At 42.4% G+C, this 22,936-nt stretch overlaps 32 non-coding genes across 32 annotated transcripts; all 32 read right to left on the minus strand.

Annotated features, from left to right (window-relative positions):
* Positions 1 to 411: 411 nt before the first annotated feature.
* On the minus strand, positions 412 to 494 carry trnal-cag (transfer RNA leucine (anticodon CAG)). The gene has a single exon. It is a non-coding gene; the product is annotated as a tRNA-Leu (tRNA).
* A 515-nt stretch (positions 495 to 1,009) lies between these two features.
* Positions 1,010 to 1,081, minus strand: trnaq-uug (transfer RNA glutamine (anticodon UUG)). Its single transcript has one exon. It is a non-coding gene; the product is annotated as a tRNA-Gln (tRNA).
* Positions 1,082 to 1,515: 434 nt separating this feature from the next.
* On the minus strand, positions 1,516 to 1,598 carry trnal-cag (transfer RNA leucine (anticodon CAG)). The gene has a single exon. It is a non-coding gene; the product is annotated as a tRNA-Leu (tRNA).
* Positions 1,599 to 2,113: 515 nt separating this feature from the next.
* trnaq-uug (transfer RNA glutamine (anticodon UUG)) lies at positions 2,114 to 2,185 on the minus strand. The gene has a single exon. It is a non-coding gene; the product is annotated as a tRNA-Gln (tRNA).
* A 434-nt stretch (positions 2,186 to 2,619) lies between these two features.
* trnal-cag (transfer RNA leucine (anticodon CAG)) lies at positions 2,620 to 2,702 on the minus strand. Its single transcript has one exon. It is a non-coding gene; the product is annotated as a tRNA-Leu (tRNA).
* A 515-nt stretch (positions 2,703 to 3,217) lies between these two features.
* trnaq-uug (transfer RNA glutamine (anticodon UUG)) lies at positions 3,218 to 3,289 on the minus strand. Its single transcript has one exon. It is a non-coding gene; the product is annotated as a tRNA-Gln (tRNA).
* Positions 3,290 to 3,723: 434 nt separating this feature from the next.
* Positions 3,724 to 3,806, minus strand: trnal-cag (transfer RNA leucine (anticodon CAG)). Its single transcript has one exon. It is a non-coding gene; the product is annotated as a tRNA-Leu (tRNA).
* Positions 3,807 to 4,321: 515 nt separating this feature from the next.
* On the minus strand, positions 4,322 to 4,393 carry trnaq-uug (transfer RNA glutamine (anticodon UUG)). The gene has a single exon. It is a non-coding gene; the product is annotated as a tRNA-Gln (tRNA).
* Positions 4,394 to 4,827: 434 nt separating this feature from the next.
* trnal-cag (transfer RNA leucine (anticodon CAG)) lies at positions 4,828 to 4,910 on the minus strand. Its single transcript has one exon. It is a non-coding gene; the product is annotated as a tRNA-Leu (tRNA).
* A 515-nt stretch (positions 4,911 to 5,425) lies between these two features.
* On the minus strand, positions 5,426 to 5,497 carry trnaq-uug (transfer RNA glutamine (anticodon UUG)). The gene has a single exon. It is a non-coding gene; the product is annotated as a tRNA-Gln (tRNA).
* Positions 5,498 to 5,931: 434 nt separating this feature from the next.
* Positions 5,932 to 6,014, minus strand: trnal-cag (transfer RNA leucine (anticodon CAG)). The gene has a single exon. It is a non-coding gene; the product is annotated as a tRNA-Leu (tRNA).
* Positions 6,015 to 6,529: 515 nt separating this feature from the next.
* On the minus strand, positions 6,530 to 6,601 carry trnaq-uug (transfer RNA glutamine (anticodon UUG)). The gene has a single exon. It is a non-coding gene; the product is annotated as a tRNA-Gln (tRNA).
* Positions 6,602 to 7,035: 434 nt separating this feature from the next.
* trnal-cag (transfer RNA leucine (anticodon CAG)) lies at positions 7,036 to 7,118 on the minus strand. The gene has a single exon. It is a non-coding gene; the product is annotated as a tRNA-Leu (tRNA).
* A 515-nt stretch (positions 7,119 to 7,633) lies between these two features.
* On the minus strand, positions 7,634 to 7,705 carry trnaq-uug (transfer RNA glutamine (anticodon UUG)). The gene has a single exon. It is a non-coding gene; the product is annotated as a tRNA-Gln (tRNA).
* Positions 7,706 to 8,139: 434 nt separating this feature from the next.
* trnal-cag (transfer RNA leucine (anticodon CAG)) lies at positions 8,140 to 8,222 on the minus strand. Its single transcript has one exon. It is a non-coding gene; the product is annotated as a tRNA-Leu (tRNA).
* A 515-nt stretch (positions 8,223 to 8,737) lies between these two features.
* Positions 8,738 to 8,809, minus strand: trnaq-uug (transfer RNA glutamine (anticodon UUG)). Its single transcript has one exon. It is a non-coding gene; the product is annotated as a tRNA-Gln (tRNA).
* A 434-nt stretch (positions 8,810 to 9,243) lies between these two features.
* On the minus strand, positions 9,244 to 9,326 carry trnal-cag (transfer RNA leucine (anticodon CAG)). Its single transcript has one exon. It is a non-coding gene; the product is annotated as a tRNA-Leu (tRNA).
* Positions 9,327 to 9,841: 515 nt separating this feature from the next.
* On the minus strand, positions 9,842 to 9,913 carry trnaq-uug (transfer RNA glutamine (anticodon UUG)). Its single transcript has one exon. It is a non-coding gene; the product is annotated as a tRNA-Gln (tRNA).
* A 434-nt stretch (positions 9,914 to 10,347) lies between these two features.
* Positions 10,348 to 10,430, minus strand: trnal-cag (transfer RNA leucine (anticodon CAG)). Its single transcript has one exon. It is a non-coding gene; the product is annotated as a tRNA-Leu (tRNA).
* Positions 10,431 to 10,945: 515 nt separating this feature from the next.
* On the minus strand, positions 10,946 to 11,017 carry trnaq-uug (transfer RNA glutamine (anticodon UUG)). The gene has a single exon. It is a non-coding gene; the product is annotated as a tRNA-Gln (tRNA).
* A 434-nt stretch (positions 11,018 to 11,451) lies between these two features.
* On the minus strand, positions 11,452 to 11,534 carry trnal-cag (transfer RNA leucine (anticodon CAG)). The gene has a single exon. It is a non-coding gene; the product is annotated as a tRNA-Leu (tRNA).
* Positions 11,535 to 12,548: 1,014 nt separating this feature from the next.
* Positions 12,549 to 12,631, minus strand: trnal-cag (transfer RNA leucine (anticodon CAG)). The gene has a single exon. It is a non-coding gene; the product is annotated as a tRNA-Leu (tRNA).
* A 515-nt stretch (positions 12,632 to 13,146) lies between these two features.
* On the minus strand, positions 13,147 to 13,218 carry trnaq-uug (transfer RNA glutamine (anticodon UUG)). The gene has a single exon. It is a non-coding gene; the product is annotated as a tRNA-Gln (tRNA).
* A 434-nt stretch (positions 13,219 to 13,652) lies between these two features.
* Positions 13,653 to 13,735, minus strand: trnal-cag (transfer RNA leucine (anticodon CAG)). Its single transcript has one exon. It is a non-coding gene; the product is annotated as a tRNA-Leu (tRNA).
* Positions 13,736 to 14,249: 514 nt separating this feature from the next.
* trnaq-uug (transfer RNA glutamine (anticodon UUG)) lies at positions 14,250 to 14,321 on the minus strand. The gene has a single exon. It is a non-coding gene; the product is annotated as a tRNA-Gln (tRNA).
* A 1,531-nt stretch (positions 14,322 to 15,852) lies between these two features.
* On the minus strand, positions 15,853 to 15,935 carry trnal-cag (transfer RNA leucine (anticodon CAG)). Its single transcript has one exon. It is a non-coding gene; the product is annotated as a tRNA-Leu (tRNA).
* Positions 15,936 to 16,450: 515 nt separating this feature from the next.
* On the minus strand, positions 16,451 to 16,522 carry trnaq-uug (transfer RNA glutamine (anticodon UUG)). The gene has a single exon. It is a non-coding gene; the product is annotated as a tRNA-Gln (tRNA).
* Positions 16,523 to 16,956: 434 nt separating this feature from the next.
* trnal-cag (transfer RNA leucine (anticodon CAG)) lies at positions 16,957 to 17,039 on the minus strand. The gene has a single exon. It is a non-coding gene; the product is annotated as a tRNA-Leu (tRNA).
* Positions 17,040 to 19,150: 2,111 nt separating this feature from the next.
* Positions 19,151 to 19,233, minus strand: trnal-cag (transfer RNA leucine (anticodon CAG)). Its single transcript has one exon. It is a non-coding gene; the product is annotated as a tRNA-Leu (tRNA).
* A 1,014-nt stretch (positions 19,234 to 20,247) lies between these two features.
* trnal-cag (transfer RNA leucine (anticodon CAG)) lies at positions 20,248 to 20,330 on the minus strand. Its single transcript has one exon. It is a non-coding gene; the product is annotated as a tRNA-Leu (tRNA).
* A 1,014-nt stretch (positions 20,331 to 21,344) lies between these two features.
* trnal-cag (transfer RNA leucine (anticodon CAG)) lies at positions 21,345 to 21,427 on the minus strand. Its single transcript has one exon. It is a non-coding gene; the product is annotated as a tRNA-Leu (tRNA).
* Positions 21,428 to 22,441: 1,014 nt separating this feature from the next.
* trnal-cag (transfer RNA leucine (anticodon CAG)) lies at positions 22,442 to 22,524 on the minus strand. Its single transcript has one exon. It is a non-coding gene; the product is annotated as a tRNA-Leu (tRNA).
* Positions 22,525 to 22,936: the final 412 nt, after the last annotated feature.

Raw genomic sequence — 22,936 nt, forward strand, 5'->3', positions numbered from 1 at the left:
GTTTTGGTAGACAGTTTCATATTTGGCATCCGCTAGTATGTTATCTGTGCAGGGAATAGGACATAGAAGGCATACAACGGTACCGATGACAAAGAAGCTAACAAGACACAGAAACCGTTTCAGGCTAACTTAAGGATTTTAGTAAGCTCAGCAGAGGATTTGGGAAGTGACAAGTAAAGAAATTGTTTTGAGAGACTTCATACAAACAATGAATCCAGCAACATATAGGCCAACTGTATACAAACACATGGTAAGATTACACTGGTTGATAATGTAGAGGCTTACAAATGCTGCTGTTGCAGTAGTCGTGCAGTATTTTGTCAAATGCCTGCTCCTTAACGTACAAAGCATTGCTAAGCTTTCTTTTACAATATCATGTTACAGTCAATAGAACAAGTGAAAAATAACTGCTGTCAGAAGTGGGATTCGAACCCACGCCTCCAGTGGAGACTGCGACCTGAACGCAGCGCCTTGGACCGCTCGGCCATCCTGACTGAAAAAAACCTAAATTTGCTTTGTTTTGCCATCTAATGAGCCTTTAAGTGCATTAATATGTTCCGCAAACACGACATCTTGAATCAGTATTCATTGCCGTTGACCCCACTAACACAGCCCCTTGTGTTTTTTTAACACACAAATGGTTGGACACAGCCCCCATCTGACATCGGAAAGCTGTGTGTGGATGGGCTTTCCAAAGCTGGTCGACCATCCAACAACAACCTCTGATGGAGTATACGGGTCCCTTGATGACGAACACTTTAGACTCTAACGGCAAGAACCTGAGTTGAAATCTCAGTCAAACTTCTTTTTTTATGGTGATTACAAGACACAATACAAAGTGTGCATCCATGATTTAAGTGTCAATGTCCCTGTCAATACTACTTCATTCTTAGATTACTCCGGTGAAGGTCAAGACAGTCCTCTCCGGTCTCACTTGAAGCTGGCCAGTCCAACTTTTGCTGAGATGTGGAAAGGTTGCGTTTTTTGACCTTTACTCTAGCTTAAAATCAGGTTCCACTGAGATTTGAACTCAGATCACTGGAGTCAAAGTCCAGAGTGCTAACCATTACACCATGGAACCACTATGCTGTAGGAAACTACGCAGTTTTGGTAGACAGTTTCATATTTGGCATCCGCTAGTATGTTATCTGTGCAGGGAATAGGACATAGAAGGCATACAACGGTACCGATGACAAAGAAGCTAACAAGACACAGAAACCGTTTCAGGCTAACTTAAGGATTTTAGTAAGCTCAGCAGAGGATTTGGGAAGTGACAAGTAAAGAAATTGTTTTGAGAGACTTCATACAAACAATGAATCCAGCAACATATAGGCCAACTGTATACAAACACATGGTAAGATTACACTGGTTGATAATGTAGAGGCTTACAAATGCTGCTGTTGCAGTAGTCGTGCAGTATTTTGTCAAATGCCTGCTCCTTAACGTACAAAGCATTGCTAAGCTTTCTTTTACAATATCATGTTACAGTCAATAGAACAAGTGAAAAATAACTGCTGTCAGAAGTGGGATTCGAACCCACGCCTCCAGTGGAGACTGCGACCTGAACGCAGCGCCTTGGACCGCTCGGCCATCCTGACTGAAAAAAACCTAAATTTGCTTTGTTTTGCCATCTAATGAGCCTTTAAGTGCATTAATATGTTCCGCAAACACGACATCTTGAATCAGTATTCATTGCCGTTGACCCCACTAACACAGCCCCTTGTGTTTTTTTAACACACAAATGGTTGGACACAGCCCCCATCTGACATCGGAAAGCTGTGTGTGGATGGGCTTTCCAAAGCTGGTCGACCATCCAACAACAACCTCTGATGGAGTATACGGGTCCCTTGATGACGAACACTTTAGACTCTAACGGCAAGAACCTGAGTTGAAATCTCAGTCAAACTTCTTTTTTTATGGTGATTACAAGACACAATACAAAGTGTGCATCCATGATTTAAGTGTCAATGTCCCTGTCAATACTACTTCATTCTTAGATTACTCCGGTGAAGGTCAAGACAGTCCTCTCCGGTCTCACTTGAAGCTGGCCAGTCCAACTTTTGCTGAGATGTGGAAAGGTTGCGTTTTTTGACCTTTACTCTAGCTTAAAATCAGGTTCCACTGAGATTTGAACTCAGATCACTGGAGTCAAAGTCCAGAGTGCTAACCATTACACCATGGAACCACTATGCTGTAGGAAACTACGCAGTTTTGGTAGACAGTTTCATATTTGGCATCCGCTAGTATGTTATCTGTGCAGGGAATAGGACATAGAAGGCATACAACGGTACCGATGACAAAGAAGCTAACAAGACACAGAAACCGTTTCAGGCTAACTTAAGGATTTTAGTAAGCTCAGCAGAGGATTTGGGAAGTGACAAGTAAAGAAATTGTTTTGAGAGACTTCATACAAACAATGAATCCAGCAACATATAGGCCAACTGTATACAAACACATGGTAAGATTACACTGGTTGATAATGTAGAGGCTTACAAATGCTGCTGTTGCAGTAGTCGTGCAGTATTTTGTCAAATGCCTGCTCCTTAACGTACAAAGCATTGCTAAGCTTTCTTTTACAATATCATGTTACAGTCAATAGAACAAGTGAAAAATAACTGCTGTCAGAAGTGGGATTCGAACCCACGCCTCCAGTGGAGACTGCGACCTGAACGCAGCGCCTTGGACCGCTCGGCCATCCTGACTGAAAAAAACCTAAATTTGCTTTGTTTTGCCATCTAATGAGCCTTTAAGTGCATTAATATGTTCCGCAAACACGACATCTTGAATCAGTATTCATTGCCGTTGACCCCACTAACACAGCCCCTTGTGTTTTTTTAACACACAAATGGTTGGACACAGCCCCCATCTGACATCGGAAAGCTGTGTGTGGATGGGCTTTCCAAAGCTGGTCGACCATCCAACAACAACCTCTGATGGAGTATACGGGTCCCTTGATGACGAACACTTTAGACTCTAACGGCAAGAACCTGAGTTGAAATCTCAGTCAAACTTCTTTTTTTATGGTGATTACAAGACACAATACAAAGTGTGCATCCATGATTTAAGTGTCAATGTCCCTGTCAATACTACTTCATTCTTAGATTACTCCGGTGAAGGTCAAGACAGTCCTCTCCGGTCTCACTTGAAGCTGGCCAGTCCAACTTTTGCTGAGATGTGGAAAGGTTGCGTTTTTTGACCTTTACTCTAGCTTAAAATCAGGTTCCACTGAGATTTGAACTCAGATCACTGGAGTCAAAGTCCAGAGTGCTAACCATTACACCATGGAACCACTATGCTGTAGGAAACTACGCAGTTTTGGTAGACAGTTTCATATTTGGCATCCGCTAGTATGTTATCTGTGCAGGGAATAGGACATAGAAGGCATACAACGGTACCGATGACAAAGAAGCTAACAAGACACAGAAACCGTTTCAGGCTAACTTAAGGATTTTAGTAAGCTCAGCAGAGGATTTGGGAAGTGACAAGTAAAGAAATTGTTTTGAGAGACTTCATACAAACAATGAATCCAGCAACATATAGGCCAACTGTATACAAACACATGGTAAGATTACACTGGTTGATAATGTAGAGGCTTACAAATGCTGCTGTTGCAGTAGTCGTGCAGTATTTTGTCAAATGCCTGCTCCTTAACGTACAAAGCATTGCTAAGCTTTCTTTTACAATATCATGTTACAGTCAATAGAACAAGTGAAAAATAACTGCTGTCAGAAGTGGGATTCGAACCCACGCCTCCAGTGGAGACTGCGACCTGAACGCAGCGCCTTGGACCGCTCGGCCATCCTGACTGAAAAAAACCTAAATTTGCTTTGTTTTGCCATCTAATGAGCCTTTAAGTGCATTAATATGTTCCGCAAACACGACATCTTGAATCAGTATTCATTGCCGTTGACCCCACTAACACAGCCCCTTGTGTTTTTTTAACACACAAATGGTTGGACACAGCCCCCATCTGACATCGGAAAGCTGTGTGTGGATGGGCTTTCCAAAGCTGGTCGACCATCCAACAACAACCTCTGATGGAGTATACGGGTCCCTTGATGACGAACACTTTAGACTCTAACGGCAAGAACCTGAGTTGAAATCTCAGTCAAACTTCTTTTTTTATGGTGATTACAAGACACAATACAAAGTGTGCATCCATGATTTAAGTGTCAATGTCCCTGTCAATACTACTTCATTCTTAGATTACTCCGGTGAAGGTCAAGACAGTCCTCTCCGGTCTCACTTGAAGCTGGCCAGTCCAACTTTTGCTGAGATGTGGAAAGGTTGCGTTTTTTGACCTTTACTCTAGCTTAAAATCAGGTTCCACTGAGATTTGAACTCAGATCACTGGAGTCAAAGTCCAGAGTGCTAACCATTACACCATGGAACCACTATGCTGTAGGAAACTACGCAGTTTTGGTAGACAGTTTCATATTTGGCATCCGCTAGTATGTTATCTGTGCAGGGAATAGGACATAGAAGGCATACAACGGTACCGATGACAAAGAAGCTAACAAGACACAGAAACCGTTTCAGGCTAACTTAAGGATTTTAGTAAGCTCAGCAGAGGATTTGGGAAGTGACAAGTAAAGAAATTGTTTTGAGAGACTTCATACAAACAATGAATCCAGCAACATATAGGCCAACTGTATACAAACACATGGTAAGATTACACTGGTTGATAATGTAGAGGCTTACAAATGCTGCTGTTGCAGTAGTCGTGCAGTATTTTGTCAAATGCCTGCTCCTTAACGTACAAAGCATTGCTAAGCTTTCTTTTACAATATCATGTTACAGTCAATAGAACAAGTGAAAAATAACTGCTGTCAGAAGTGGGATTCGAACCCACGCCTCCAGTGGAGACTGCGACCTGAACGCAGCGCCTTGGACCGCTCGGCCATCCTGACTGAAAAAAACCTAAATTTGCTTTGTTTTGCCATCTAATGAGCCTTTAAGTGCATTAATATGTTCCGCAAACACGACATCTTGAATCAGTATTCATTGCCGTTGACCCCACTAACACAGCCCCTTGTGTTTTTTTAACACACAAATGGTTGGACACAGCCCCCATCTGACATCGGAAAGCTGTGTGTGGATGGGCTTTCCAAAGCTGGTCGACCATCCAACAACAACCTCTGATGGAGTATACGGGTCCCTTGATGACGAACACTTTAGACTCTAACGGCAAGAACCTGAGTTGAAATCTCAGTCAAACTTCTTTTTTTATGGTGATTACAAGACACAATACAAAGTGTGCATCCATGATTTAAGTGTCAATGTCCCTGTCAATACTACTTCATTCTTAGATTACTCCGGTGAAGGTCAAGACAGTCCTCTCCGGTCTCACTTGAAGCTGGCCAGTCCAACTTTTGCTGAGATGTGGAAAGGTTGCGTTTTTTGACCTTTACTCTAGCTTAAAATCAGGTTCCACTGAGATTTGAACTCAGATCACTGGAGTCAAAGTCCAGAGTGCTAACCATTACACCATGGAACCACTATGCTGTAGGAAACTACGCAGTTTTGGTAGACAGTTTCATATTTGGCATCCGCTAGTATGTTATCTGTGCAGGGAATAGGACATAGAAGGCATACAACGGTACCGATGACAAAGAAGCTAACAAGACACAGAAACCGTTTCAGGCTAACTTAAGGATTTTAGTAAGCTCAGCAGAGGATTTGGGAAGTGACAAGTAAAGAAATTGTTTTGAGAGACTTCATACAAACAATGAATCCAGCAACATATAGGCCAACTGTATACAAACACATGGTAAGATTACACTGGTTGATAATGTAGAGGCTTACAAATGCTGCTGTTGCAGTAGTCGTGCAGTATTTTGTCAAATGCCTGCTCCTTAACGTACAAAGCATTGCTAAGCTTTCTTTTACAATATCATGTTACAGTCAATAGAACAAGTGAAAAATAACTGCTGTCAGAAGTGGGATTCGAACCCACGCCTCCAGTGGAGACTGCGACCTGAACGCAGCGCCTTGGACCGCTCGGCCATCCTGACTGAAAAAAACCTAAATTTGCTTTGTTTTGCCATCTAATGAGCCTTTAAGTGCATTAATATGTTCCGCAAACACGACATCTTGAATCAGTATTCATTGCCGTTGACCCCACTAACACAGCCCCTTGTGTTTTTTTAACACACAAATGGTTGGACACAGCCCCCATCTGACATCGGAAAGCTGTGTGTGGATGGGCTTTCCAAAGCTGGTCGACCATCCAACAACAACCTCTGATGGAGTATACGGGTCCCTTGATGACGAACACTTTAGACTCTAACGGCAAGAACCTGAGTTGAAATCTCAGTCAAACTTCTTTTTTTATGGTGATTACAAGACACAATACAAAGTGTGCATCCATGATTTAAGTGTCAATGTCCCTGTCAATACTACTTCATTCTTAGATTACTCCGGTGAAGGTCAAGACAGTCCTCTCCGGTCTCACTTGAAGCTGGCCAGTCCAACTTTTGCTGAGATGTGGAAAGGTTGCGTTTTTTGACCTTTACTCTAGCTTAAAATCAGGTTCCACTGAGATTTGAACTCAGATCACTGGAGTCAAAGTCCAGAGTGCTAACCATTACACCATGGAACCACTATGCTGTAGGAAACTACGCAGTTTTGGTAGACAGTTTCATATTTGGCATCCGCTAGTATGTTATCTGTGCAGGGAATAGGACATAGAAGGCATACAACGGTACCGATGACAAAGAAGCTAACAAGACACAGAAACCGTTTCAGGCTAACTTAAGGATTTTAGTAAGCTCAGCAGAGGATTTGGGAAGTGACAAGTAAAGAAATTGTTTTGAGAGACTTCATACAAACAATGAATCCAGCAACATATAGGCCAACTGTATACAAACACATGGTAAGATTACACTGGTTGATAATGTAGAGGCTTACAAATGCTGCTGTTGCAGTAGTCGTGCAGTATTTTGTCAAATGCCTGCTCCTTAACGTACAAAGCATTGCTAAGCTTTCTTTTACAATATCATGTTACAGTCAATAGAACAAGTGAAAAATAACTGCTGTCAGAAGTGGGATTCGAACCCACGCCTCCAGTGGAGACTGCGACCTGAACGCAGCGCCTTGGACCGCTCGGCCATCCTGACTGAAAAAAACCTAAATTTGCTTTGTTTTGCCATCTAATGAGCCTTTAAGTGCATTAATATGTTCCGCAAACACGACATCTTGAATCAGTATTCATTGCCGTTGACCCCACTAACACAGCCCCTTGTGTTTTTTTAACACACAAATGGTTGGACACAGCCCCCATCTGACATCGGAAAGCTGTGTGTGGATGGGCTTTCCAAAGCTGGTCGACCATCCAACAACAACCTCTGATGGAGTATACGGGTCCCTTGATGACGAACACTTTAGACTCTAACGGCAAGAACCTGAGTTGAAATCTCAGTCAAACTTCTTTTTTTATGGTGATTACAAGACACAATACAAAGTGTGCATCCATGATTTAAGTGTCAATGTCCCTGTCAATACTACTTCATTCTTAGATTACTCCGGTGAAGGTCAAGACAGTCCTCTCCGGTCTCACTTGAAGCTGGCCAGTCCAACTTTTGCTGAGATGTGGAAAGGTTGCGTTTTTTGACCTTTACTCTAGCTTAAAATCAGGTTCCACTGAGATTTGAACTCAGATCACTGGAGTCAAAGTCCAGAGTGCTAACCATTACACCATGGAACCACTATGCTGTAGGAAACTACGCAGTTTTGGTAGACAGTTTCATATTTGGCATCCGCTAGTATGTTATCTGTGCAGGGAATAGGACATAGAAGGCATACAACGGTACCGATGACAAAGAAGCTAACAAGACACAGAAACCGTTTCAGGCTAACTTAAGGATTTTAGTAAGCTCAGCAGAGGATTTGGGAAGTGACAAGTAAAGAAATTGTTTTGAGAGACTTCATACAAACAATGAATCCAGCAACATATAGGCCAACTGTATACAAACACATGGTAAGATTACACTGGTTGATAATGTAGAGGCTTACAAATGCTGCTGTTGCAGTAGTCGTGCAGTATTTTGTCAAATGCCTGCTCCTTAACGTACAAAGCATTGCTAAGCTTTCTTTTACAATATCATGTTACAGTCAATAGAACAAGTGAAAAATAACTGCTGTCAGAAGTGGGATTCGAACCCACGCCTCCAGTGGAGACTGCGACCTGAACGCAGCGCCTTGGACCGCTCGGCCATCCTGACTGAAAAAAACCTAAATTTGCTTTGTTTTGCCATCTAATGAGCCTTTAAGTGCATTAATATGTTCCGCAAACACGACATCTTGAATCAGTATTCATTGCCGTTGACCCCACTAACACAGCCCCTTGTGTTTTTTTAACACACAAATGGTTGGACACAGCCCCCATCTGACATCGGAAAGCTGTGTGTGGATGGGCTTTCCAAAGCTGGTCGACCATCCAACAACAACCTCTGATGGAGTATACGGGTCCCTTGATGACGAACACTTTAGACTCTAACGGCAAGAACCTGAGTTGAAATCTCAGTCAAACTTCTTTTTTTATGGTGATTACAAGACACAATACAAAGTGTGCATCCATGATTTAAGTGTCAATGTCCCTGTCAATACTACTTCATTCTTAGATTACTCCGGTGAAGGTCAAGACAGTCCTCTCCGGTCTCACTTGAAGCTGGCCAGTCCAACTTTTGCTGAGATGTGGAAAGGTTGCGTTTTTTGACCTTTACTCTAGCTTAAAATCAGGTTCCACTGAGATTTGAACTCAGATCACTGGAGTCAAAGTCCAGAGTGCTAACCATTACACCATGGAACCACTATGCTGTAGGAAACTACGCAGTTTTGGTAGACAGTTTCATATTTGGCATCCGCTAGTATGTTATCTGTGCAGGGAATAGGACATAGAAGGCATACAACGGTACCGATGACAAAGAAGCTAACAAGACACAGAAACCGTTTCAGGCTAACTTAAGGATTTTAGTAAGCTCAGCAGAGGATTTGGGAAGTGACAAGTAAAGAAATTGTTTTGAGAGACTTCATACAAACAATGAATCCAGCAACATATAGGCCAACTGTATACAAACACATGGTAAGATTACACTGGTTGATAATGTAGAGGCTTACAAATGCTGCTGTTGCAGTAGTCGTGCAGTATTTTGTCAAATGCCTGCTCCTTAACGTACAAAGCATTGCTAAGCTTTCTTTTACAATATCATGTTACAGTCAATAGAACAAGTGAAAAATAACTGCTGTCAGAAGTGGGATTCGAACCCACGCCTCCAGTGGAGACTGCGACCTGAACGCAGCGCCTTGGACCGCTCGGCCATCCTGACTGAAAAAAACCTAAATTTGCTTTGTTTTGCCATCTAATGAGCCTTTAAGTGCATTAATATGTTCCGCAAACACGACATCTTGAATCAGTATTCATTGCCGTTGACCCCACTAACACAGCCCCTTGTGTTTTTTTAACACACAAATGGTTGGACACAGCCCCCATCTGACATCGGAAAGCTGTGTGTGGATGGGCTTTCCAAAGCTGGTCGACCATCCAACAACAACCTCTGATGGAGTATACGGGTCCCTTGATGACGAACACTTTAGACTCTAACGGCAAGAACCTGAGTTGAAATCTCAGTCAAACTTCTTTTTTTATGGTGATTACAAGACACAATACAAAGTGTGCATCCATGATTTAAGTGTCAATGTCCCTGTCAATACTACTTCATTCTTAGATTACTCCGGTGAAGGTCAAGACAGTCCTCTCCGGTCTCACTTGAAGCTGGCCAGTCCAACTTTTGCTGAGATGTGGAAAGGTTGCGTTTTTTGACCTTTACTCTAGCTTAAAATCAGGTTCCACTGAGATTTGAACTCAGATCACTGGAGTCAAAGTCCAGAGTGCTAACCATTACACCATGGAACCACTATGCTGTAGGAAACTACGCAGTTTTGGTAGACAGTTTCATATTTGGCATCCGCTAGTATGTTATCTGTGCAGGGAATAGGACATAGAAGGCATACAACGGTACCGATGACAAAGAAGCTAACAAGACACAGAAACCGTTTCAGGCTAACTTAAGGATTTTAGTAAGCTCAGCAGAGGATTTGGGAAGTGACAAGTAAAGAAATTGTTTTGAGAGACTTCATACAAACAATGAATCCAGCAACATATAGGCCAACTGTATACAAACACATGGTAAGATTACACTGGTTGATAATGTAGAGGCTTACAAATGCTGCTGTTGCAGTAGTCGTGCAGTATTTTGTCAAATGCCTGCTCCTTAACGTACAAAGCATTGCTAAGCTTTCTTTTACAATATCATGTTACAGTCAATAGAACAAGTGAAAAATAGCTGCTGTCAGAAGTGGGATTCGAACCCACGCCTCCAGTGGAGACTGCGACCTGAACGCAGCGCCTTGGACCGCTCGGCCATCCTGACTGAAAAAAACCTAAATTTGCTTTGTTTTGCCATCTAATGAGCCTTTAAGTGCATTAATATGTTCCGCAAACACGACATCTTGAATCAGTATTCATTGCCGTTGACCCCACTAACACAGCCCCTTGTGTTTTTTTAACACACAAATGGTTGGACACAGCCCCCATCTGACATCGGAAAGCTGTGTGTGGATGGGCTTTCCAAAGCTGGTCGACCATCCAACAACAACCTCTGATGGAGTATACGGGTCCCTTGATGACGAACACTTTAGACTCTAACGGCAAGAACCTGAGTTGAAATCTCAGTCAAACTTCTTTTTTTATGGTGATTACAAGACAGAATACAAAGTGTGCATCCATGATTTAAGTGTCAATGTCCCTGTCAATACTACTTCATTCTTAGATTACTCCGGTGAAGGTCAAGACAGTCCTCTCCGGTCTCACTTGAAGCTGGCCAGTCCAACTTTTGCTGAGATGTGGAAAGGTTGCGTTTTTTGACCTTTACTCTAGCTTAAAATCAGGTTCCACTGAGATTTGAACTCAGATCACTGGAGTCAAAGTCCAGAGTGCTAACCATTACACCATGGAACCACTATGCTGTAGGAAACTACGCAGTTTTGGTAGACAGTTTCATATTTGGCATCCGCTAGTATGTTATCTGTGCAGGGAATAGGACATAGAAGGCATACAACGGTACCGATGACAAAGAAGCTAACAAGACACAGAAACCGTTTCAGGCTAACTTAAGGATTTTAGTAAGCTCAGCAGAGGATTTGGGAAGTGACAAGTAAAGAAATTGTTTTGAGAGACTTCATACAAACAATGAATCCAGCAACATATAGGCCAACTGTATACAAACACATGGTAAGATTACACTGGTTGATAATGTAGAGGCTTACAAATGCTGCTGTTGCAGTAGTCGTGCAGTATTTTGTCAAATGCCTGCTCCTTAACGTACAAAGCATTGCTAAGCTTTCTTTTACAATATCATGTTACAGTCAATAGAACAAGTGAAAAATAACTGCTGTCAGAAGTGGGATTCGAACCCACGCCTCCAGTGGAGACTGCGACCTGAACGCAGCGCCTTGGACCGCTCGGCCATCCTGACTGAAAAAAACCTAAATTTGCTTTGTTTTGCCATCTAATGAGCCTTTAAGTGCATTAATATGTTCCGCAAACACGACATCTTGAATCAGTATTCATTGCCGTTGACCCCACTAACACAGCCCCTTGTGTTTTTTTAACACACAAATGGTTGGACACAGCCCCCATCTGACATCGGAAAGCTGTGTGTGGATGGGCTTTCCAAAGCTGGTCGACCATCCAACAACAACCTCTGATGGAGTATACGGGTCCCTTGATGACGAACACTTTAGACTCTAACGGCAAGAACCTGAGTTGAAATCTCAGTCAAACTTCTTTTTTTATGGTGATTACAAGACACAATACAAAGTGTGCATCCATGATTTAAGTGTCAATGTCCCTGTCAATACTACTTCATTCTTAGATTACTCCGGTGAAGGTCAAGACAGTCCTCTCCGGTCTCACTTGAAGCTGGCCAGTCCAACTTTTGCTGAGATGTGGAAAGGTTGCGTTTTTTGACCTTTACTCTAGCTTAAAATCAGGTTCCACTGAGATTTGAACTCAGATCACTGGAGTCAAAGTCCAGAGTGCTAACCATTGGAACCACTATGCTGTAGAAAACTACGCAGTTTTGGTAGACAGTTTCATATTTGGCATCCGCTAGTATGTTATCTGTGCAGGGAATAGGACATAGAAGGCATACAACGGTACCGATGACAAAGAAGCTAACAAGACACAGAAACCGTTTCAGGCTAACTTAAGGATTTTAGTAAGCTCAGCAGAGGATTTGGGAAGTGACAAGTAAAGAAATTGTTTTGAGAGACTTCATACAAACAATGAATCCAGCAACATATAGGCCAACTGTATACAAACACATGGTAAGATTACACTGGTTGATAATGTAGAGGCTTACAAATGCTGCTGTTGCAGTAGTCGTGCAGTATTTTGTCAAATGCCTGCTCCTTAACGTACAAAGCATTGCTAAGCTTTCTTTTACAATATCATGTTACAGTCAACAGAACAAGTGAAAAATAACTGCTGTCAGAAGTGGGATTCGAACCCACGCCTCCAGTGGAGACTGCGACCTGAACGCAGCGCCTTGGACCGCTCGGCCATCCTGACTGAAAAAAACCTAAATTTGCTTTGTTTTGCCATCTAATGAGCCTTTAAGTGCATTAATATGTTCCGCAAACACGACATCTTGAATCAGTATTCATTGCCGTTGACCCCACTAACACAGCCCCTTGTGTTTTTTTAACACACAAATGGTTGGACACAGCCCCCATCTGACATCGGAAAGCTGTGTGTGGATGGGGTTTCCAAAGCTGGTCGACCATCCAACAACAACCTCTGATGGAGTATACGGGTCCCTTGATGACGAACACTTTAGACTCTAACGGCAAGAACCTGAGTTGAAATCTCAGTCAAACTTCTTTTTTTATGGTGATTACAAGACACAATACAAAGTGTGCATCCATGATTTAAGTGTCAATGTCCCTGTCAATACTACTTCATTCTTAGATTACTCCGGTGAAGGTCAAGACAGTCCTCTCCGGTCTCACTTGAAGCTGGCCAGTCCAACTTTTGCTGAGATGTGGAAAGGTTGCGTTTTTTGACCTTTACTCTAGCTTAAAATCAGGTTCCACTGAGATTTGAACTCAGATCACTGGAGTCAAAGTCCAGAGTGCTAACCATTACACCTTGGAACCACTATGCTGTAGAAAACTACGCAGTTTTGGTAGACAGTTTCATATTTGGCATCCGCTAGTATGTTATCTGTGCAGGGAATAGGACATAGAAGGCATACAACGGTACCGATGACAAAGAAGCTAACAAGACACAGAAACCGTTTCAGGCTAACTTAAGGATTTTAGTAAGCTCAGCAGAGGATTTGGGAAGTGACAAGTAAAGAAATTGTTTTGAGAGACTTCATACAAACAATGAATCCAGCAACATATAGGCCAACTGTATACAAACACATGGTAAGATTACACTGGTTGATAATGTAGAGGCTTACAAATGCTGCTGTTGCAGTAGTCGTGCAGTATTTTGTCAAATGCCTGCTCCTTAACGTACAAAGCATTGCTAAGCTTTCTTTTACAATATCATGTTACAGTCAACAGAACAAGTGAAAAATAACTGCTGTCAGAAGTGGGATTCGAACCCACGCCTCCAGTGGAGACTGCGACCTGAACGCAGCGCCTTGGACCGCTCGGCCATCCTGACTGAAAAAACCTAAATTTGCTTTGTTTTGCCATCTAATGAGCCTTTAAGTGCATTAATATGTTCCGCAAACACGACATCTTGAATCAGTATTCATTGCCGTTGACCCCACTAACACAGCCCCTTGTGTTTTTTTAACACACAAATGGTTGGACACAGCCCCCATCTGACATCGGAAAGCTGTGTGTGGATGGGGTTTCCAAAGCTGGTCGACCATCCAACAACAACCTCTGATGGAGTATACGGGTCCCTTGATGACGAACACTTTAGACTCTAACGGCAAGAACCTGAGTTGAAATCTCAGTCAAACTTCTTTTTTTATGGTGATTACAAGACACAATACAAAGTGTGCATCCATGATTTAAGTGTCAATGTCCCTGTCAATACTACTTCATTCTTAGATTACTCCGGTGAAGGTCAAGACAGTCCTCTCCGGTCTCACTTGAAGCTGGCCAGTCCAACTTTTGCTGAGATGTGGAAAGGTTGCGTTTTTTGACCTTTACTCTAGCTTAAAATCAGGTTCCACTGAGATTTGAACTCAGATCACTGGAGTCAAAGTCCAGAGTGCTAACCATTACACCTTGGAACCACTATGCTGTAGAAAACTACGCAGTTTTGGTAGACAGTTTCATATTTGGCATCCGCTAGTATGTTATCTGTGCAGGGAATAGGACATAGAAGGCATACAACGGTACCGATGACAAAGAAGCTAACAAGACACAGAAACCGTTTCAGGCTAACTTAAGGATTTTAGTAAGCTCAGCAGAGGATTTGGGAAGTGACAAGTAAAGAAATTGTTTTGAGAGACTTCATACAAACAATGAATCCAGCAACATATAGGCCAACTGTATACAAACACATGGTAAGATTACACTGGTTGATAATGTAGAGGCTTACAAATGCTGCTGTTGCAGTAGTCGTGCAGTATTTTGTCAAATGCCTGCTCCTTAACGTACAAAGCATTGCTAAGCTTTCTTTTACAATATCATGTTACAGTCAACAGAACAAGTGAAAAATAACTGCTGTCAGAAGTGGGATTCGAACCCACGCCTCCAGTGGAGACTGCGACCTGAACGCAGCACCTTGGACCGCTCGGCCATCCTGACTGAAAAAAACCTAAATTTGCTTTGTTTTGCCATCTAATGAGCCTTTAAGTGCATTAATATGTTCCGCAAACACGACATCTTGAATCAGTATTCATTGCCGTTGACCCCACTAACACAGCCCCTTGTGTTTTTTTAACACACAAATGGTTGGACACAGCCCCCATCTGACATCGGAAAGCTGTGTGTGGATGGGGTTTCCAAAGCTGGTCGACCATCCAACAACAACCTCTGATGGAGTATACGGGTCCCTTGATGACGAACACTTTAGACTCTAACGGCAAGAACCTGAGTTGAAATCTCAGTCAAACTTCTTTTTTTATGGTGATTACAAGACACAATACAAAGTGTGCATCCATGATTTAAGTGTCAATGTCCCTGTCAATACTACTTCATTCTTAGATTACTCCGGTGAAGGTCAAGACAGTCCTCTCCGGTCTCACTTGAAGCTGGCCAGTCCAACTTTTGCTGAGATGTGGAAAGGTTGCGTTTTTTGACCTTTACTCTAGCTTAAAATCAGGTTCCACTGAGATTTGAACTCAGATCACTGGAGTCAAAGTCCAGAGTGCTAACCATTGGAACCACTATGCTGTAGAAAACTACGCAGTTTTGGTAGACAGTTTCATATTTGGCATCCGCTAGTATGTTATCTGTGCAGGGAATAGGACATAGAAGGCATACAACGGTACCGATGACAAAGAAGCTAACAAGACACAGAAACCGTTTCAGGCTAACTTAAGGATTTTAGTAAGCTCAGCAGAGGATTTGGGAAGTGACAAGTAAAGAAATTGTTTTGAGAGACTTCATACAAACAATGAATCCAGCAACATATAGGCCAACTGTATACAAACACATGGTAAGATTACACTGGTTGATAATGTAGAGGCTTACAAATGCTGCTGTTGCAGTAGTCGTGCAGTATTTTGTCAAATGCCTGCTCCTTAACGTACAAAGCATTGCTAAGCTTTCTTTTACAATATCATGTTACAGTCAATAGAACAAGTGAAAAATAACTGCTGTCAGAAGTGGGATTCGAACCCACGCCTCCAGTGGAGACTGCGACCTGAACGCAGCGCCTTGGACCGCTCGGCCATCCTGACTGAAAAAAACCTAAATTTGCTTTGTTTTGCCATCTAATGAGCCTTTAAGTGCATTAATATGTTCCGCAAACACGACATCTTGAATCAGTATTCATTGCCGTTGACCCCACTAACACAGCCCCTTGTGTTTTTTTAACACACAAATGGTTGGACACAGCCCCCATCTGACATCGGAAAGCTGTGTGTGGATGGGGTTTCCAAAGCTGGTCGACCATCCAACAACAACCTCTGATGGAGTATACGGGTCCCTTGATGACGAACACTTTAGACTCTAACGGCAAGAACCTGAGTTGAAATCTCAGTCAAACTTCTTTTTTTATGGTGATTACAAGACACAATACAAAGTGTGCATCCATGATTTAAGTGTCAATGTCCCTGTCAATACTACTTCATTCTTAGATTACTCCGGTGAAGGTCAAGACAGTCCTCTCCGGTCTCACTTGAAGCTGGCCAGTCCAACTTTTGCTGAGATGTGGAAAGGTTGCGTTTTTTGACCTTTACTCTAGCTTAAAATCAGGTTCCACTGAGATTTGAACTCAGATCACTGGAGTCAAAGTCCAGAGTGCTAACCATTACACCTTGGAACCACTATGCTGTAGAAAACTACGCAGTTTTGGTAGACAGTTTCATATTTGGCATCCGCTAGTATGTTATCTGTGCAGGGAATAGGACATAGAAGGCATACAACGGTACCGATGACAAAGAAGCTAACAAGACACAGAAACCGTTTCAGGCTAACTTAAGGATTTTAGTAAGCTCAGCAGAGGATTTGGGAAGTGACAAGTAAAGAAATTGTTTTGAGAGACTTCATACAAACAATGAATCCAGCAACATATAGGCCAACTGTATACAAACACATGGTAAGATTACACTGGTTGATAATGTAGAGGCTTACAAATGCTGCTGTTGCAGTAGTCGTGCAGTATTTTGTCAAATGCCTGCTCCTTAACGTACAAAGCATTGCTAAGCTTTCTTTTACAATATCATGTTACAGTCAACAGAACAAGTGAAAAATAACTGCTGTCAGAAGTGGGATTCGAACCCACGCCTCCAGTGGAGACTGCGACCTGAACGCAGCGCCTTGGACCGCTCGGCCATCCTGACTGAAAAAAACCTAAATTTGCTTTGTTTTGCCATCTAATGAGCCTTTAAGTGCATTAATATGTTCCGCAAACACGACATCTTGAATCAGTATTCATTGCCGTTGACCCCACTAACACAGCCCCTTGTGTTTTTTTAACACACAAATGGTTGGACACAGCCCCCATCTGACATCGGAAAGCTGTGTGTGGATGGGGTTTCCAAAGCTGGTCGACCATCCAACAACAACCTCTGATGGAGTATACGGGTCCCTTGATGACGAACACTTTAGACTCTAACGGCAAGAACCTGAGTTGAAATCTCAGTCAAACTTCTTTTTTTATGGTGATTACAAGACACAATACAAAGTGTGCATCCATGATTTAAGTGTCAATGTCCCTGTCAATACTACTTCATTCTTAGATTACTCCGGTGAAGGTCAAGACAGTCCTCTCCGGTCTCACTTGAAGCTGGCCAGTCCAACTTTTGCTGAGATGTGGAAAGGTTGCGTTTTTTGACCTTTACTCTAGCTTAAAATCAGGTTCCACTGAGATTTGAACTCAGATCACTGGAGTCAAAGTCCAGAGTGCTAACCATTGGAACCACTATGCTGTAGAAAACTACGCAGTTTTGGTAGACAGTTTCATATTTGGCATCCGCTAGTATGTTATCTGTGCAGGGAATAGGACATAGAAGGCATACAACGGTACCGATGACAAAGAAGCTAACAAGACACAGAAACCGTTTCAGGCTAACTTAAGGATTTTAGTAAGCTCAGCAGAGGATTTGGGAAGTGACAAGTAAAGAAATTGTTTTGAGAGACTTCATACAAACAATGAATCCAGCAACATATAAGCCAACTGTATACAAACACATGGTAAGATTACACTGGTTGATAATGTAGAGGCTTACAAATGCTGCTGTTGCAGTAGTCGTGCAGTATTTTGTCAAATGCCTGCTCCTTAACGTACAAAGCATTGCTAAGCTTTCTTTTACAATATCATGTTACAGTCAACAGAACAAGTGAAAAATAACTGCTGTCAGAAGTGGGATTCGAACCCACGCCTCCAGTGGAGACTGCAATCTGAACGCAGCGCCTTGGACCGCTCGGCCATCCTGACTGAAAAAAACCTAAATTTGCTTTGTTTTGCCATCTAATGAGCCTTTAAGTGCATTAATATGTTCCGCAAACACGACATCTTGAATCAGTATTCATTGCCGTTGACCCCACTAACACAGCCCCTTGTGTTTTTTTAACACACAAATGGTTGGACACAGCCCCCATCTGACATCGGAAAGCTGTGTGTGGATGGGGTTTCCAAAGCTGGTCGACCATCCAACAACAACCTCTGATGGAGTATACGGGTCCCTTGATGACGAACACTTTAGACTCTAACGGCAAGAACCTGAGTTGAAATCTCAGTCAAACTTCTTTTTTTATGGTGATTACAAGACACAATACAAAGTGTGCATCCATGATTTAAGTGTCAATGTCCCTGTCAATACTACTTCATTCTTAGATTACTCCGGTGAAGGTCAAGACAGTCCTCTCCGGTCTCACTTGAAGCTGGCCAGTCCAACTTTTGCTGAGATGTGGAAAGGTTGCGTTTTTTGACCTTTACTCTAGCTTAAAATCAGGTTCCACTGAGATTTGAACTCAGATCACTGGAGTCAAAGTCCAGAGTGCTAACCATTGGAACCACTATGCTGTAGAAAACTACGCAGTTTTGGTAGACAGTTTCATATTTGGCATCCGCTAGTATGTTATCTGTGCAGGGAATAGGACATAGAAGGCATACAACGGTACCGATGACAAAGAAGCTAACAAGACACAGAAACCGTTTCAGGCTAACTTAAGGATTTTAGTAAGCTCAGCAGAGGATTTGGGAAGTGACAAGTAAAGAAATTGTTTTGAGAGACTTCATACAAACAATGAATCCAGCAACATATAGGCCAACTGTATACAAACACATGGTAAGATTACACTGGTTGATAATGTAGAGGCTTACAAATGCTGCTGTTGCAGTAGTCGTGCAGTATTTTGTCAAATGCCTGCTCCTTAACGTACAAAGCATTGCTAAGCTTTCTTTTACAATATCATGTTACAGTCAACAGAACAAGTGAAAAATAACTGCTGTCAGAAGTGGGATTCGAACCCACGCCTCCAGTGGAGACTGCGACCTGAACGCAGCGCCTTGGACCGCTCGGCCATCCTGACTGAAAAAAACCTAAATTTGCTTTGTTTTGCCATCTAATGAGCCTTTAAGTGCATTAATATGTTCCGCAAACACGACATCTTGAATCAGTATTCATTGCCGTTGACCCCACTAACACAGCCCCTTGTGTTTTTTTAACACACAAATGGTTGGACACAGCCCCCATCTGACATCGGAAAGCTGTGTGTGGATGGGGTTTCCAAAGCTGGTCGACCATCCAACAACAACCTCTGATGGAGTATACGGGTCCCTTGATGACGAACACTTTAGACTCTAACGGCAAGAACCTGAGTTGAAATCTCAGTCAAACTTCTTGTTTTATGGTGATTACAAGACACAATACAAAGTGTGCATCCATGATTTAAGTGTCAATGTCCCTGTCAATACTACTTCATTCTTAGATTACTCCGGTGAAGGTCAAGACAGTCCTCTCCGGTCTCACTTGAAGCTGGCCAGTCCAACTTTTGCTGAGATGTGGAAAGGTTGCGTTTTTTGACCTTTACTCTAGCTTAAAATCAGGTTCCACTGAGATTTGAACTCAGATCACTGGAGTCAAAGTCCAGAGTGCTAACCATTGGAACCACTATGCTGTAGAAAACTACGCAGTTTTGGTAGACAGTTTCATATTTGGCATCCGCTAGTATGTTATCTGTGCAGGGAATAGGACATAGAAGGCATACAACGGTACCGATGACAAAGAAGCTAACAAGACACAGAAACCGTTTCAGGCTAACTTAAGGATTTTAGTAAGCTCAGCAGAGGATTTGGAAAGTGACAAGTAAAGAAATTGTTTTGAGAGACTTCATACAAACAATGAATCCAGCAACATATAGGCCAACTGTATACAAACACATGGTAAGATTACACTGGTTGATAATGTAGAGGCTTACAAATGCTGCTGTTGCAGTAGTCGTGCAGTATTTTGTCAAATGCCTGCTCCTTAACGTACAAAGCATTGCTAAGCTTTCTTTTACAATATCATGTTACAGTCAACAGAACAAGTGAAAAATAACTGCTGTCAGAAGTGGGATTCGAACCCACGCCTCCAGTGGAGACTGCGACCTGAACGCAGCGCCTTGGACCGCTCGGCCATCCTGACTGAAAAAAACCGAAATTTGCTTTGTTTTGCCATCTAATGAGCCTTTAAGTGCATTAATATGTTCCGCAAACACGACATCTTGAATCAGTATTCATTGCCGTTGACCCCACTAACACAGCCCCTTGTGTTTTTTTAACACACAAATGGTTGGACACAGCCCCCATCTGACATCGGAAAGCTGTGTGTGGATGGGGTTTCCAAAGCTGGTCGACCATCCAACAACAACCTCTGATGGAGTATACGGGTCCCTTGATGACGAACACTTTAGACTCTAACGGCAAGAACCTGAGTTGAAATCTCAGTCAAACTTCTTGTTTTATGGTGATTACAAGACACAATACAAAGTGTGCATCCATGATTTAAGTGTCAATGTCCCTGTCAATACTACTTCATTCTTAGATTACTCCGGTGAAGGTCAAGACAGTCCTCTCCGGTCTCACTTGAAGCTGGCCAGTCCAACTTTTGCTGAGATGTGGAAAGGTTGCGTTTTTTGACCTTTACTCTAGCTTAAAATCAGGTTCCACTGAGATTTGAACTCAGATCACTGGAGTCAAAGTCCAGAGTGCTAACCATTGGAACCACTATGCTGTAGAAAACTACGCAGTTTTGGTAGACAGTTTCATATTTGGCATCCGCTAGTATGTTATCTGTGCAGGGAATAGGACATAGAAGGCATACAACGGTACCGATGACAAAGAAGCTAACAAGACACAGAAACCGTTTCAGGCTAACTTAAGGATTTTAGTAAGCTCAGCAGAGGATTTGGGAAGTGACAAGTAAAGAAATTGTTTTGAGAGACTTCATACAAACAATGAATCCAGCAACATATAAGCCAACTGTATACAAACACATGGTAAGATTACACTGGTTGATAATGTAGAGGCTTACAAATGCTGCTGTTGCAGTAGTCGTGCAGTATTTTGTCAAATGCCTGCTCCTTAACGTACAAAGCATTGCTAAGCTTTCTTTTACAATATCATGTTACAGTCAACAGAACAAGTGAAAAATAACTGCTGTCAGAAGTGGGATTCGAACCCACGCCTCCAGTGGAGACTGCGACCTGAACGCAGCGCCTTGGACCGCTCGGCCATCCTGACTGAAAAAAACCTAAATTTGCTTTGTTTTGCCATCTAATGAGCCTTTAAGTGCATTAATATGTTCCGCAAACACGACATCTTGAATCAGTATTCATTGCCGTTGACCCCACTAACACAGCCCCTTGTGTTTTTTTAACACACAAATGGTTGGACACAGCCCCCATCTGACATCGGAAAGCTGTGTGTGGATGGGGTTTCCAAAGCTGGTCGACCATCCAACAACAACCTCTGATGGAGTATACGGGTCCCTTGATGACGAACACTTTAGACTCTAACGGCAAGAACCTGAGTTGAAATCTCAGTCAAACTTCTTTTTTTATGGTGATTACAAGACACAATACTAAGTGTGCATCCATGATTTAAGTGTCAATGTCCCTGTCAATACTACTTCATTCTTAGATTACTCCGGTGAAGGTCAAGACAGTCCTCTCCGGTCTCACTTGAAGCTGGCCAGTCCAACTTTTGCTGAGATGTGGAAAGGTTGCGTTTTTTGATCTTTACTCTAGCTTAAAATCAGGTTCCACTGAGATTTGAACTCAGATCACTGGAGTCAAAGTCCAGAGTGCTAACCATTGGAACCACTATGCTGTAGAAAACTACGCAGTTTTGGTAGACAGTTTCATATTTGGCATCCGCTAGTATGTTATCTGTGCAGGGAATAGGACATAGAAGGCATACAACGGTACCGATGACAAAGAAGCTAACAAGACATAGAAACCGTTTCAGGCTAACTTAAGGATTTTAGTAAGCTCAGCAGAGGATTTGGGAAGTGACAAGTAAAGAAATTGTTTTGAGAGACTTCATACAAACAATGAATCCAGCAACATATAGGCCAACTGTATACAAACACATGGTAAGATTACACTGGTTGATAATGTAGAGGCTTACAAATGCTGCTGTTGCAGTAGTCGTGCAGTATTTTGTCAAATGCCTGCTCCTTAACGTACAAAGCATTGCTAAGCTTTCTTTTACAATATCATGTTACAGTCAACAGAACAAGTGAAAAATAACTGCTGTCAGAAGTGGGATTCGAACCCACGCCTCCAGTGGAGACTGCGACCTGAACGCAGCGCCTTGGACCGCTCGGCCATCCTGACTGAAAAAAACCTAAATTTGCTTTGTTTTGCCATCTAATGAGCCTTTAAGTGCATTAATATGTTCCGCAAACACGACATCTTGAATCAGTATTCATTGCCGTTGACCCCACTAACACAGCCCCTTGTGTTTTTTTAACACACAAATGGTTGGACACAGCCCCCATCTGACATCGGAAAGCTGTGTGTGGATGGGGTTTCCAAAGCTGGTCGACCATCCAACAACAACCTCTGATGGAGTATACGGGTCCCTTGATGACGAACACTTTAGACTCTAACGGCAAGAACCTGAGTTGAAATCTCAGTCAAACTTCTTTTTTTATGGTGATTACAAGACACAATACAAAGTGTGCATCCATGATTTAAGTGTCAATGTCCCTGTCAATACTACTTCATTCTTAGATTACTCCGGTGA

Source organism: Anarhichas minor, unplaced genomic scaffold (genome assembly GCF_050575085.1).
Source record: "Anarhichas minor isolate MPS153535 unplaced genomic scaffold, ASM5057508v1 ptg000025l, whole genome shotgun sequence".
In the NCBI taxonomy this organism is placed as follows: Eukaryota; Metazoa; Chordata; class Actinopteri; order Perciformes; family Anarhichadidae; genus Anarhichas; species Anarhichas minor.